Genomic DNA, 13,269 nt, shown 5'->3' with positions numbered 1-13,269 from the left:
AATGAAAACCTTAAATATTTTTTAAATATTATTTATTATGCAGAAGTGGTACAAAGATGTATCACTTTTCGACATAATCTCCCCCACGCTCAATGCAAGTCCTCCAACGCTTACAAAGTGCATAAATTCCTTTACAAAAAAATTTTTTTGATAGTCCGCGCAACCACTCATGCACCGCATGGCGTACCTCTACATCTGAACTCAACTTCTTTCCTCCCATTGCATCTTTGAGTGTCCAGACATATGGAAATCACTTGGGGCAAGGTGTGGTGAGTATGGTGGATGAAGACACTCAAAATGCAGGTCTGTGGTTGTTGCAGCTGTTGTACGGGCAGTGTGCTGCCTTGCATAGTCATGTTGCAAAAGGACACCTGATGACAGCAATCCACGTCGCTTTGATTTGTTTGCAGGCCGCAGATGATTTTTTGGAGATCTGCGTATGATGCACTGGTGACAGTGGTTCCTCTAGGCATGTAATGCTCCAAAGTTACGCCTTTTTCGTCCCAAAAGAGAATCAGCATAACCTTTCCCTGCTGATGGTTCTGTCCGAAACTTCTATGGTTTTGGTGACGAGGAATCGCGCCATGCCTTGTTCGCTCTCTTAGTTTCCGGTTGGTGGAAGTAAACCCAGGGTTCCTTCCCAGTAACGATTCCTGCGAGTAAGCCATCACTTTCTCGTTCGAAGCGCCGAAGAAGTTCTTCACAAGTATCGACACGTCGTTCTCTCATTTCAGGAGTCAGCTGCCGTGGCACTCATCTTGCAGACACTTTGTGAAACTGGAGCACATCATGCACAATGTAGGGTGCTGACCCACGTCTAATCTCTAAACATGCTGCAATGTCATTCAGTGTCACTCGGCTGTTCTCCTTCACTATGACTTCAACTGCTGAAATGTTCTGTGGAGTCATAACTCGTTGTACCTGACCTGGACGAGTAGCATCTTCCACTGAAGTCACACCATTTCCGAACTTCCTACTCCATTCGTAGACTTGCTGCTGTGACAAGCATGCATCACCGTACTGAACCTTCATTCGTCGATGAATTTCAATAGGGTTCATACCTTCACTACGCAACAACCGATCCTCCTTGCCCAAGTCGCAAGTGGGGCGGCCATCTTTACACTGATACTGCGACAGTATGTGTGCATCTGCACTATGCTGCCACCTACAGGCCATTCTGCACACTGTTTGTAGCACGCTTACCAACTTACAGGATAACGGCATGAAATTTCGATTTGTTATTACAAATTTAAGGTTTTCATTTGACTCCCCCTCGTACACATCAACGTGTGCATCCTCAGTGACTCGGATAATATCTAGTCGGTTTTACATTTCTCTCCACGTACTTTTCGGGATCTCCATGGTGACATGCTTAAATGCACTGTGAACGCCTGGATTCAAATCCTGTAGATCTCTAAACCTGGTTCGGTATACCAGATCCCTTACAAAACCCTACAGGGGATCGTGGCGGCCATCGAATAGGACCATCTCGTCCAGGCCACCTATCCGGAAACTTTTGATCTAGAAATTGACGAACATTTGGGAACCAGTGGAGTGGCGCTCCATTCTGCTGGAATATGAAATCAGGTTGCAAGTGTTCCAATTGTGGCACAGCAGACTCTAGTAACATGTCTGGGTAAACACCATCACGGACGAGCGATTCGATGAAAAAGAATGCACTAATGATGCAATAGTGCATCAATGCACACCAAACTTTGACCGTCTGTTTCCGTTACACGAGTAACATGAGGATGCAGTGAATCCCATATATAAACATTATGACGATTCAGTTTTGCCGGATATATGAAACGTTGCCTCATCGTAGAAACAAATTGGTGTCTCTTGGCTTCGCCTTCGACGCAGCCAACCCGCAAAGCTCTCTGCTTAACAAGAGAAACTCCCTCAAATTTATATGAAGATGGTATCTGTTCTTTCTGATATGTGCTACAGAACAATCTTCATATAGTTAAGGCTAACCGGTCATTGACCTTCTGTGCGGATACACACGTATTGCCCGAACTCTTATGGGACTCGGTAAGATTGTCTGCCGCGAGCACTAAGTGAAATGGCCAGTGGCACTACGAATGTGGTGTGTACACATTAAGTTAGTAATGTGGGTCTCACGGGGAGTGTGCAAGGGATAAGTCCCTGCAGTCTTACTATCCTTTGTGCCCTCGGTGGCTCAGTTGGATAGAGCGTCTGCCATGTAAGCAGGAGATCCTGGGTTCGAGTCCCGGTCGGGGCACACATTTTTCAAAGGTCACTGTTGATGTACATCAACGCCTGCCGGCAGTGTAGGGTCTTGATTTAATTACCATTCCCTCAAATTTAGTGGTAAGGATGGCCCGATTGATTGGCACAGACCAAGCATAAAAACATGAAGAAGGTGTACTGAAACGTGAAAAAAAATGTAAAATCAAAACTTAACAATTGCAACATCAATTGAACTTGAATAATCGTGACATGGTGGTTACTCGGTCACGGTCTTGGCCTCCAGAAGGAGGATACCCATGTTCAGATCTCAGTCTTACCCCACATCGTTTCACAAAAGCATGAACTGTCCGTCCGACCATTGACGTATCTGTTCGTTATATTCAAATTTGTGTCTGCGTCGTGGTGTAACTTCCGTTTCCCACAGCGAGGTATAGGGAAGGGGCCTCCAGACTACGTACATCCTATTTGTTATACATAAGTACCACATGTTATGCCTCTTGCGTTCCGTTTGGGAAGTTTTGACTCTTGAATTCCTTTGTTATAATACAGTTCACATTTTATTTCATTTCTGTGAGAGGTCATCGTGGCATCTCGCCTGCTCACACTATTCATCTCATTTACTTGCAACGATAATGCAGGGTTAGCACAAAGTCTTGCCCTGATTATAAAAATTTATAACAGAATAACCGTTTGACATAATAAGGTACATTTGATGCCGTTACAAAGGTTAGTGCTACAAGTTGTTGCCACCAATAGATGGCGCTAGTGCTCCACAACAACGACGCGTCTGTTAGGTCACGTTAGTTGCTGGCGAAATGGCGTCGAAGCAGGAGAAAGCGCAGTGTGTGCTTTGGTGTCACGAAACGAAATCACCCATCAGTGTTCAGCGTGAATTTCGGGCTTCTTATTGACGCAGCCCTCCTGACTTTAAATCAATAAAGCAATGGTATGCAAAGTTTAACGAAACAGGCAGCGTTGAAGATCGTACTCGAAGTGGCAGGCCTCGTGTGAGTGATGAAACTGTTGATCGTGTTCGGCAATCGTCTCAACGGAGTCCGTCTAAATCAACTCGTCAATCATCACGTGAACTTCAAATACTGCAAGCAAGTATGGTGAACATTCTTCATGAAAGGCTTAGGTTGCATGCTTACAAAGTGCAAATCGTGCAGGCTTTGCAACCGAATAATTTGCTGACACGTGCTGAATTTGCAGCTGAGATTCTCAACAGCATTGATGGAGCTAACGATCACATAACTCGCATATGTTTTACCGATGAATCCACCTTTCATGTCAGTGGAATGGTAAATAGGCATTATGTCCGTGTATGTGGTTCAGTCTCCACATGTTACTGTACAGTTACAGATAGACAGTGAAAAAGTGAATTTTTGGTGCGGCCTCGTGCACAACAAGGTTTTTGGACCGTTTTTCTTCGCGGAAAAATCCATTACCGCTAAAATTTACTTAGGCGTTTTGCAACAGTTCATTGCCCCACAGTTAGAACAATATCAACCATGGATATAATTTTCCAACAAGATTGAGCATCCCCCGCCCACCCCACCCCACTGGGCTCTGATAGTGCGTGATTTCCTGGATGAAACATTTCCGGATCGGTGGACTGGAAGGAACGGCCCAACACCCTCACCCCCCTCTCCAGACATTACGCCCCTAGACTTTTTTTTCTGGGGCTGTATTAAGGACAGAGTCTTCGTCACACCAGTTGCTGACGTCGACGAACTGAAGGCTAGGATACAAGCTGCTGTGGGTACTGTGACAGAACTCATGTTACGAAACGCCTGGCGGGAACTGGAATACCGCCTCAACATTCTCCAAGCTACCAAGGGAGCACACGTTGAGGTTTACTAACGTTAGTGGTCTTAAAGAAACTAGTAACACTAACCTATGTAACGGCATAAAATGTAAATTATTATGTCAGACGGTTAGTCTGTAATTGTTATGATCAGGGCAAGACTTTGTGCTCCCCTGTATATTTTTACCACATGACTCACATCAGTTTATAGTATGACAACTGCTAAGACTGTAGAAGGAGAACAGACAATTTAATGACCAAACGGAAGCTTCAAAATTTTGTGAGACAGAAATAGGGCCCCGAGGGAGAGTTGGAAACGGATCTGCCTCGTTGCAGTTTAACACTGTGAGCACACAACCGTGATTCTTGCAGTTCATTTAATGTTCCACATCTGGAGCTTGGATCGATCACTGTTTGTTTTGCTTTTGTTTTCCAACCAGTGCACCTACTTCACGATTTCATGTTTGATCTCTGTTGTGGTAGGACTATCCACTGGGCCACTTTACCACTAAATCTGAGGAGGGGGGGTGGACGATTGGGAGTCTCCTTTGTTAGTGGGTTATCGTCAGCTCGACTGGTTTCCGCGGTATCCGGCGCAGCCTCGAGAGGGCCTCCTTGTAATCAGCCAGAAGGTCCAGAAGACAGCAACTGGGATCGCTCCAGCCATGCACCTCTCGCTGCATCCGCCGCAAGTTCGGTACCCAATAGGAAACTTGTAACCTTCCGTCGCATGAGTGTCTCTGCCTGCGTGGAGCCGGCTAGAGCCAGTTCGGTCTTTGCCAGCCAGCGACTGACGTACCATCACCGTCTGGATACAACAGATATTTGCTGTCGCCTTCGCCTCCCAGAGGCTGCGCTCCTCCAACATGTGTTCAGAGTCTTGCTGCTCTGCACCGTGGACAAGTCGTGCTGCTGGTGAGACAGCACTTTGAATACGTACTTAGTTTTGAAGACAGATTTCTCATTGGTCAAGAGAACGTAATCTACGCTCTCACTAAACTACGAGGGTTGGAACTCAAATAGTGGCAACTACACGACTGGTCATTAAAGTAGCTACACTACCAAGATGACGTGCTACAGACGCGAAATTTGACCGACAGGAAGAAGGCGCTGTGACATGCAAATAATTAGCTTTTCAGAGCATTCACACATAGTTGGCGCCGGTGGCGGCACCTACAACGTGCTGACATGAGGAAAGTTTCCAACAGATTTCTCATACACAAACAGCAGTTGACCGGCGTTGCCTGGTGAAACGTTGTTGTCATGCCTCGTGTAAGGAGAAGAAATGAGTACCATCACGTTCCCGACTTTGATAAACGTCGGATTGTAGCCTATCGCGATTGCGGTTTATCGTATCGCGACATTGCTGCTCGCGTTGGTCGAGATACAATGACTGTTAGCAGAATATGGAATCGGTGGGTTCGGGAGGGTTATACGGAACGCCGTGCTGGATCCCAATGGGCCCGTATCACTAGCAGTCGAGATGACAGGCATCTTATCCGCATGGCTGTAACGGATCGTGCAGCCACGTCTCGGTCCCTGTGTCAACAAATGGGGCCGTTTGCAAGACAACAACTATCTCCACGATCAGTTCGACGACGTTTGCAACAGCATGGACTATCACCTCGGAGACCATGGCTGGGGTTACCCTTGACGCTGCATCACAGACAGGAGCGCCTGCGATGGTGTACTCAACGACAAACCTGAGTGCACGAATGGGAAAACGTAATTTTTTCGGATGAATCCAGGTTCTGTTTACAGCATCATGATGGTCGCATCCGAGTTTTGCGACGTCGCGGTGAACGCACATTGGTAGCGTGTATTCGTCATCGCCATACTGGCGTATCACCTGGCGTGATACTATGGGGTGCCATTGGTTACACCTCTTGCACACATTGACGGCACTCTGAACAGTGGACGTTACATTTCAGATGTGTTACGACCCGTGGCTATACCCTTCATTCGATTCCTGCGAAATTCTACATTTGAGTAGGATAATGCACGACCGCATGTTGCAGGTCCTTTACGGGCCTTTTTGGATACAGGAAATGTTAGACTGCTGCTCTGGCCAGCACATTCTCCAGATCTCTCACCAATTGAAAACGTCTGGTTAATGGTGCCCGAGCAACTGGCTCGTCACAATACGCCAGTCACTACTCTTGATAAACTGTGGTATTGTGTTGAAGCTGCATGGGCAGCTGTACCTGTACACGCCATACAAGCTCTGTTTGACTCAATGTCTAGGCATATCAAGGCCGTTATTGCGGCCAGAGGTGGTTGGTTTGGTTCATGTGGCTCTGAGCACTATGGGACTCAACTGCTGAGGTCATCAGTCCCATAGAACTTAGAACTACTTAAATCTAACTAACCTAAGGACATCACACACATCCGTGCCAAAGGCAGGATTCGAACCTGTGACGGTAGCGGCCTCGCGGTTCCAAACTGTAGCGCCTAAAACCGCTCGGCCACTTCGGCCGGACCAGAGGTGGTTGGTTGTTCTGGGTACTGATTTCTCATGATCTATGCACCCAAATTGCGCAAAAATGTAATCACATGTCAGTTGTGGTATAATATATTTGTCCAATGAATACCCGTTTATAATCTGTATTTCTTACTGGAGTGGAAATTTTAATGGCCAGTAATGTGTTTATTCACAACCGATAGAAAAGAGTAACACGTTTGCACCTGTTACTCTCCTTCAGTGACCAGCGTAGTGTAGAACCTGTTGGAGAACTGTGGAAGGCGTAGTATAACGTTAGCAGAGCCTGTTCTGTTGATGGTGCGAATGGAGTGGTCTACTGCCTGTCGAATCTCTGGAACAGTTCTGAAGCGAATGACACGAAGCCAAAATTGAAACGCCATTCCAGCGAATGTCGTCGTTGTGGGTCGCCGCGAAAGTCGAAAGTATGTCAGAGCCCCAATATGGTGATAGTTATGGTGATTCCCGTGTATGACTGTAATGGTGTTACCCTAACGCATTACGTTCCTTCACGGCAGACAGTCAATGTACAGTGTTACTCTTCGTTTTTGGAACATCACTTGCGACCAGCTTTGCGAAAGGGGCGGTGACATTCTCTGCGCAATACACCCATCATTTTGCACAACAATGCGCGAGCGCATACAGCGCAAGCTGTGGCTGCTCTCTTCAGTCAGTGGAACTGTGAAGTACTGTACCATCCGCCATACTCCCCGGACTTAAGTCCTTGTGACTTTGATTTGATTCCGAAGATGAAAGAACCACTTCTTGGTATTCGCTTCAGGACTGTTCCAGAGATTCGACAGACAGTAGACCGCGCCATTCGCACCATCAACAGAACAGGCTCTGCTAACGGTATACTGCGCCATCCACATTGCTTGCAGCGGGTTCTACACAACGCTGTTGACTACTTTGAAGGTGCGAGCACTATGGTCGCATCTGAGTTTTGCGACGCCGCGGTGAACGCACATTGGAAGCGTGTATTCGTCATCGCCATACTGGCGTATCACCCGGCGTGATGGTATGGGGTGCCATTGGTTACACGTCTCGGTCACCTCTTGTTCGCATTGACGGCACTTGCAAGCATGTAACTCTTTTGTACCGGTTGTGAATAAATAGTTGCCACTATTTAAGTTCCAAACCTCGCATCTTCTATTCGTTGAAGAACAATTGTTTGCCACGAACTTTTCCTTCATATTACTGAGAACAATTTCTGGAGAACGGTTATTTACTTTTGTTGCACTGCATCAGAAATACCAGACTGTATGAGTCACAAGTTTACTTGTTCAAATAAGCAAAGTTTAATGACAACTTCTTGTGAAAGTATTCCGAATGAGGACTAGTTAACATCCTTTCCAAACAGTCGTTGTTTGCGTCAATCTTGCCCCGCGTAACCCCTGCAAACCGTTCGCGCTGAGGTTTGTGCGTAGGCCTTAATGCCTTGAAGCAGCTGCACCTTGCTGGCATATGGCTGTCACCTCTTATGAAAGACACTGTGCACTGAAGATGTCTCATGTCCAGCTCTCTGGTCCCGTACGCACTCTAATTTTGACGGACACCTTGCAAACGCCTGCCTTACCTCGTTCACGTTGACATCTGAAACAGAGTGTCGCCCCGCCACCTTTTTTAGGAAACACTGTCTGTTACTATAAATGGCGCATGCCAAACACGAATAGTTGGTCAGGATGGTGGTTGCATTCCATACCGTTTTCGAAAGTTTCGTGTGTCAAAATTGTGTCACCTGGAAGATGAAAAGGAACTTTACTAGTTATCTTAACTCTTGTTGAACACCATTTCTTAACACCCAGTATAGTTTTAAAGCTATTAAAGTAAAAATTAGTTATGGATACCCTGTAGTTTCCAAGTCTATTTTACTAGACTACTGGCCATTTAAACTGCTACACGAAGAAGAAATGCAGATGATAAACGACTATTCATTGGACAAATATATTATACTACAACTGACATGTGATTACATTTGCACGCAATTTGGGTGCCTAGATCCTGAGAAATCAGTATCCAGAAGAACCACTTCTGGCCAGAATAACGGCCTTGATACGCCTGGTCATTGAGTCAAACATAGCTTGGACATCGTGTACAGGTACAGCTGCCCATGCAGCTTCAACACAATACCACAGTTTATCAAGAGTAGTGACTGGCGTATTGTGACGAGCCAGTTGCTCGGCCACCATTGACCAGACGTTTTCAATTGGTGAGAGATCTGGAGAATGTGCTGGCCAGGGCAACAGTCGAACATTTTCAGTATCCAGAAAGGTCCGTACAGGACCTGCATCATGCGGTCGTTCATTATCCTGCTGAATTGGAGGGTTTCGCAGGGATAGAATGAAGGGTAGAGCCACGGGTCGTAACGCATCTGAAATGCAATGTTTACTGCTCAAAGTGCCGTCAATGTGAACAAGAGGTGACCGAGACGTGTAACCAATGGCACCCCATAGTATCACGCCAGGTGATACGCCAGTATGGCGATGACGAATACACGTTACCAATGTGCGTTCAGCGCGATGTCGCCAAACACGGATGTGACCATCATGATGCTGTAAACAGAACCTGGATTCATCCGAAAACATAACGTTTTGCCATTCGTGCACCCAGGTTCGTCGTTGAGGACACCATCGCAGGCGCTGCTGACTGTGATGCAGCGTCAAGGGTAACCGCAGCCATGATCTCGGAGCTGATTGTTCATGCTGCTGCAGACGTCGTCGAACTGTTCTTGCAAACGGCCCCATCTGTTGACTCAGGGATCGAGACGTGGCTGCACGATCCGTTACAGCCATGCGGATAAGATGCCTGTCATCTCGACTGCTGGTGACACGATGCCGTTGGGATCCAGCAGGGCGTTCCGTATTACCCTCCTGAACCCACCGATTTCATATTCTGCTAACAGTATTGGATCTCGACCAACGGGAGCAGCAATGTCGCGATACGATAAACCGCAGTCGCGATAGGCTACAATCCGGCCTTTATCAAAGTCGGAAACGTGATGGTACCCATTTCTCCTCCTTAGACGATACATCACAACAACGTTTCACCAGGCAGCGCCGGTCAACTGCTGTTTGTGTATGAGGAATCGGTTGTAAACTTTCTCATGCCAGCACATTGTAGGTGTCGCCACCGGCGCCAACGTTGTGTGAATGCTCTGAAAAGCTAATCATTTGCATATCACAGTATCTTCTTCCTGTCGGTTAAATTTCGCGCCTGTAGCACGTCATCTTCGTGGTGTAGCAATTTTAATGGCCAGTAGTGTATTTAGCATAACTACATTATTGCAACGTGTTCTGAAAGTTACACTAATAGTTGCTTTCATGTGTCAAATTCTTTACAACGTTCGGCGTTTCATGAATCCAGTCCCATGCTGCCCTGTCCATACGGAGTTCGTCACATGTGACACTTTTAACACGTTTTTTTTTAATGGGACACGTGTGTCCCACTGAAATAATATTCTGTTTTGTGTCAAGGAAGAACCAGACCTTAACCAAGACCAGGCATGCCGCTGAAGGACCTCAACCGTCCGACATTGCGGAGGGTAGTTGCAAAAAACCGCAAAAAGTCAGCAGAAGGAAACACTCGTAAGCTCCGAAGTCTTATCAGCAACACAATCAGCACCATGACTGCGTGTAGGGAGTTAAGAAAATTGGCCACAGTGGTCGGACAGATCCTCATAAGCCAAACAGGAATTAACACCCGTAATTTTATTTAATAATCTTTTTTTAGCAATCAGTTTCGGTCCCTCAGTATCTCCGTCTTCAGATCCCTATAAACGAAATTCGATAAGTAAACCAGTCGCTTGTGTGATTGTAGGGACTACTAGACCCAATTCGATCATTTACCTCGTTTTGTCCATAGCGGCCTGAAGATGTTGGCAATGAGGCACAGAAATTGGTAAGGGAATAAAATTGTTAAATAGAATTACGGCTGTTGCTACCTGTTTTCTTCAAGTCTTCGACCAACCGCAGACCCATTCCATCACAAAAGACGGAATTACATAAATATACAGTGTGTCCCAAAAAGAAGTACCGGGTTTTAACTTGTAATAATACTGAGACAAATGTCGCTAGGTAACCGAAACAGCGCTACATGTAATCGGCATGGTCTAGGGTTTCAGAAAAAATCCGCTAGATGTCTCTACGAGCGCTGACCTGAAGCGTGCAGCCAGTCTCGCGCAATACGGCGTCCGCGCGACAGAAGGCGTATTTTGTTATTCAATTTAGTCGTACTCAATCAGTGATCGCAGTTCAGCGGCCGTCTCGTATTCTATTTCATGCTAAACCATCATCACCAAAGACCATTCGACCGTGATATAAACAGTCTGAAGAAACAGGGTGTCTCTGTAAAGGTAAAAGTCCTGGCTGGCCACGCGTTCCCGAACAAACAGTGGAACAAATCTGACGAGCATTTGAGCGGAGCCCACCCAAGTCTATGCGTCGTGTTAGCCTATAACTTATGTTGCTGCGCGTGACAGTGTGGCGTGTGTTACGGCGTCGTTTAGGCCTCAAACCATACCGATTACAACTGGTACAAGCTCTTCGACGTGCTGACAAAGTGAAGCGAGTAGACTTTAGCAATGCTGTTCTAGAGGACATGGAAGATAACATTTTTATGTCATAGTTGATATTCAGCGATGAGCAACTTTCCATATTAGCAGTAAGGCTCACCGTCATTATGTGCATATGTGGGGGCTCGAAAATCCTCATGAAACAATTGAACACGAACGTGATTCACCAAAAGCGAACGTTTTTTGTGCTGTTCGCGAAGCAGTGTTCAAGGACCCTACTTTCTTGAGAAAGAAAGCGTAACATTACAATCATATCTTGGAATGCTACGGAACTGGTTATTCCCACAACTTGACTCTGACAATTTCATCTATCAACAAGATGGAGCACCACCACTTTGGCACAACAATGTCCACAGTTTCCTCAGTGGCAATGTGCCTGAATGTTGGATAAGGCATACAGGACCACGAGACTAGGCTTTACACTCTTGGCCGCCTAGGTCCCCTGACTTAACACCATGTGATTTCTTCCTGTGGGATATGTTAAATAATGTGTTTACGTTCCTCCCTTACCTCGTGACATTGGTGAACTAAAAACCAGAATATCAGCTGCTGTAGCTTCAGTGACAGAAGACACCTTACGCCAGTTTGCGATGAATTCAGCTACCTGCTAGATATGGTCTGTGCTGCCAATGGAGGACATATCGAACATTTATGATGCATTTTTATAAACTTCTGTCTTTTCTGAGTAATTTAGTATGCAATATGTTAGTGTTAAGCCCTTCTTCCTAGTAAATAATTCTATTTAAAATCGGGTCATTCTTTTTGGGACACCCTCTATATCTGCAGTCACCGCAACCGGACAGTACTAAAATGCGAAATGCAGAAGTACACTGTGAGCCCAAAGGTCCATTAACATTGGAAGTTGCACTAATTCACAGAATGGTGTAGGCAGAAAGGTAAAAATTGACACACATACCTGAAACAAAACATAACTGCAAAAATTGGCCAACAGACGGCGCTGGACAGCAACAAGTCGGTGATACCACATGAGAATCATCTACAAAATGAGCTGTAGTGAGAGAGGGTGCCAGATCATCCTAGCCTGGCTCATAAATCTGCTGGAAGCTGCAACTTTTGTGCAGTATGGCGTTCCACACCACATTGCTATGCATGTGAAAGGTCTCTTGTGCACATCGTTTGATGAGGATCGCTTGCTAAGCGACCACCCCTGTCATTCTTGGCCTCTCAGGTTCCCAGGCCTCTGTCGGTGCGACTATTGTTGAAAAATTACGTTAAGTCAAAATTGTGTCGCGATCGTCTGACCTCATTAGGGAAGCTAAAAGACAACATCCGACGTCAATTTCTACTGATATGCGGTAAGTGATGGTGACAACATTGCTGCTCGACTACAGGTACTGCTGGCGAATGACAGCCAACATCTTGAGCTGGGTTGCAAACTATCCTGTATTTCCCTGGAAATACCATACTTTGGACTTTTTTCTTTTACTTTATTTCGAATTCATCCCATGTTTTTCTAACTTTTGCAGTGGTAGTTAAAAATACTTCATTTTACCTGACACGCCATGGCTTTATCTACAATCTCTGGTCCTGTGGTGAATTAGTTAACAAATGAACCGGCAACAGCACTTAACGCTAAGTCTGTTCTGCTGGACGGCGACCCAGACACAGGAAGAATGACCACATTACGCTAAACTAGAGAACGTGAGCATTGTTCTGGCCAGATCCGAAGCTTGTGATTTCTTGTTTTTATGTGAATAGCGATGAAGAAAGCGTGAAATCACCATCAAAAGAAAAAACCAAAAATTGTCTGTCTTCCGTTCATGATGAGAAGAAACATATCTCTGGAATCGTTGTTGTAGCTAATTGTTTGAAATCCCTCTGTTCTGTCTACAATCGGGAAATTAGTGTGGAACATAGCAGCAATACTTTCCTCTCTCACCATGCGAAAACTACAGATAAGTTAATTTAATAGAATCATTTTTGTGTTCGGTACAATTTACAAACGTAAACATGAATTTAATTTAGTAATAACTGTTTTTAATATCATTAGGTCATACGAACAAAGAGAAAACATAAAGCAGTCTTCAAAGATTTCTAGCTCCCTTTCTGCTAGATATAGCTCAACCACAAGTGGATTAAACAGAGCTGTTGCAGCAGGCTTGACATTTGCGTATCAAACAATAAAACATAACCTCAACTACAACACCTTGGCAAGCAATATTAAAGTCGCGAAGAATG

The 13,269-nt window shown here is 45.5% G+C and overlaps 1 non-coding gene across 1 annotated transcript; it reads left to right on the top strand.

Moving 5' to 3' along the window:
• The first annotated feature begins 2,170 nt into the window (after positions 1-2,170).
• Trnat-ugu (transfer RNA threonine (anticodon UGU)) lies at positions 2,171-2,245 on the top strand. Its single transcript has one exon. It is a non-coding gene; the product is annotated as a tRNA-Thr (tRNA).
• The last annotated feature ends 11,024 nt before the right edge of the window (positions 2,246-13,269 follow it).

This window comes from Schistocerca gregaria, chromosome 2 (assembly GCF_023897955.1).
Source record: "Schistocerca gregaria isolate iqSchGreg1 chromosome 2, iqSchGreg1.2, whole genome shotgun sequence".
Lineage (NCBI taxonomy): Eukaryota > Metazoa > Arthropoda > Insecta > Orthoptera > Acrididae > Schistocerca > Schistocerca gregaria.
Note: the sequence above shows the minus strand (reverse complement) of the source record. Positions and strands in the feature narration are given on the sequence as shown.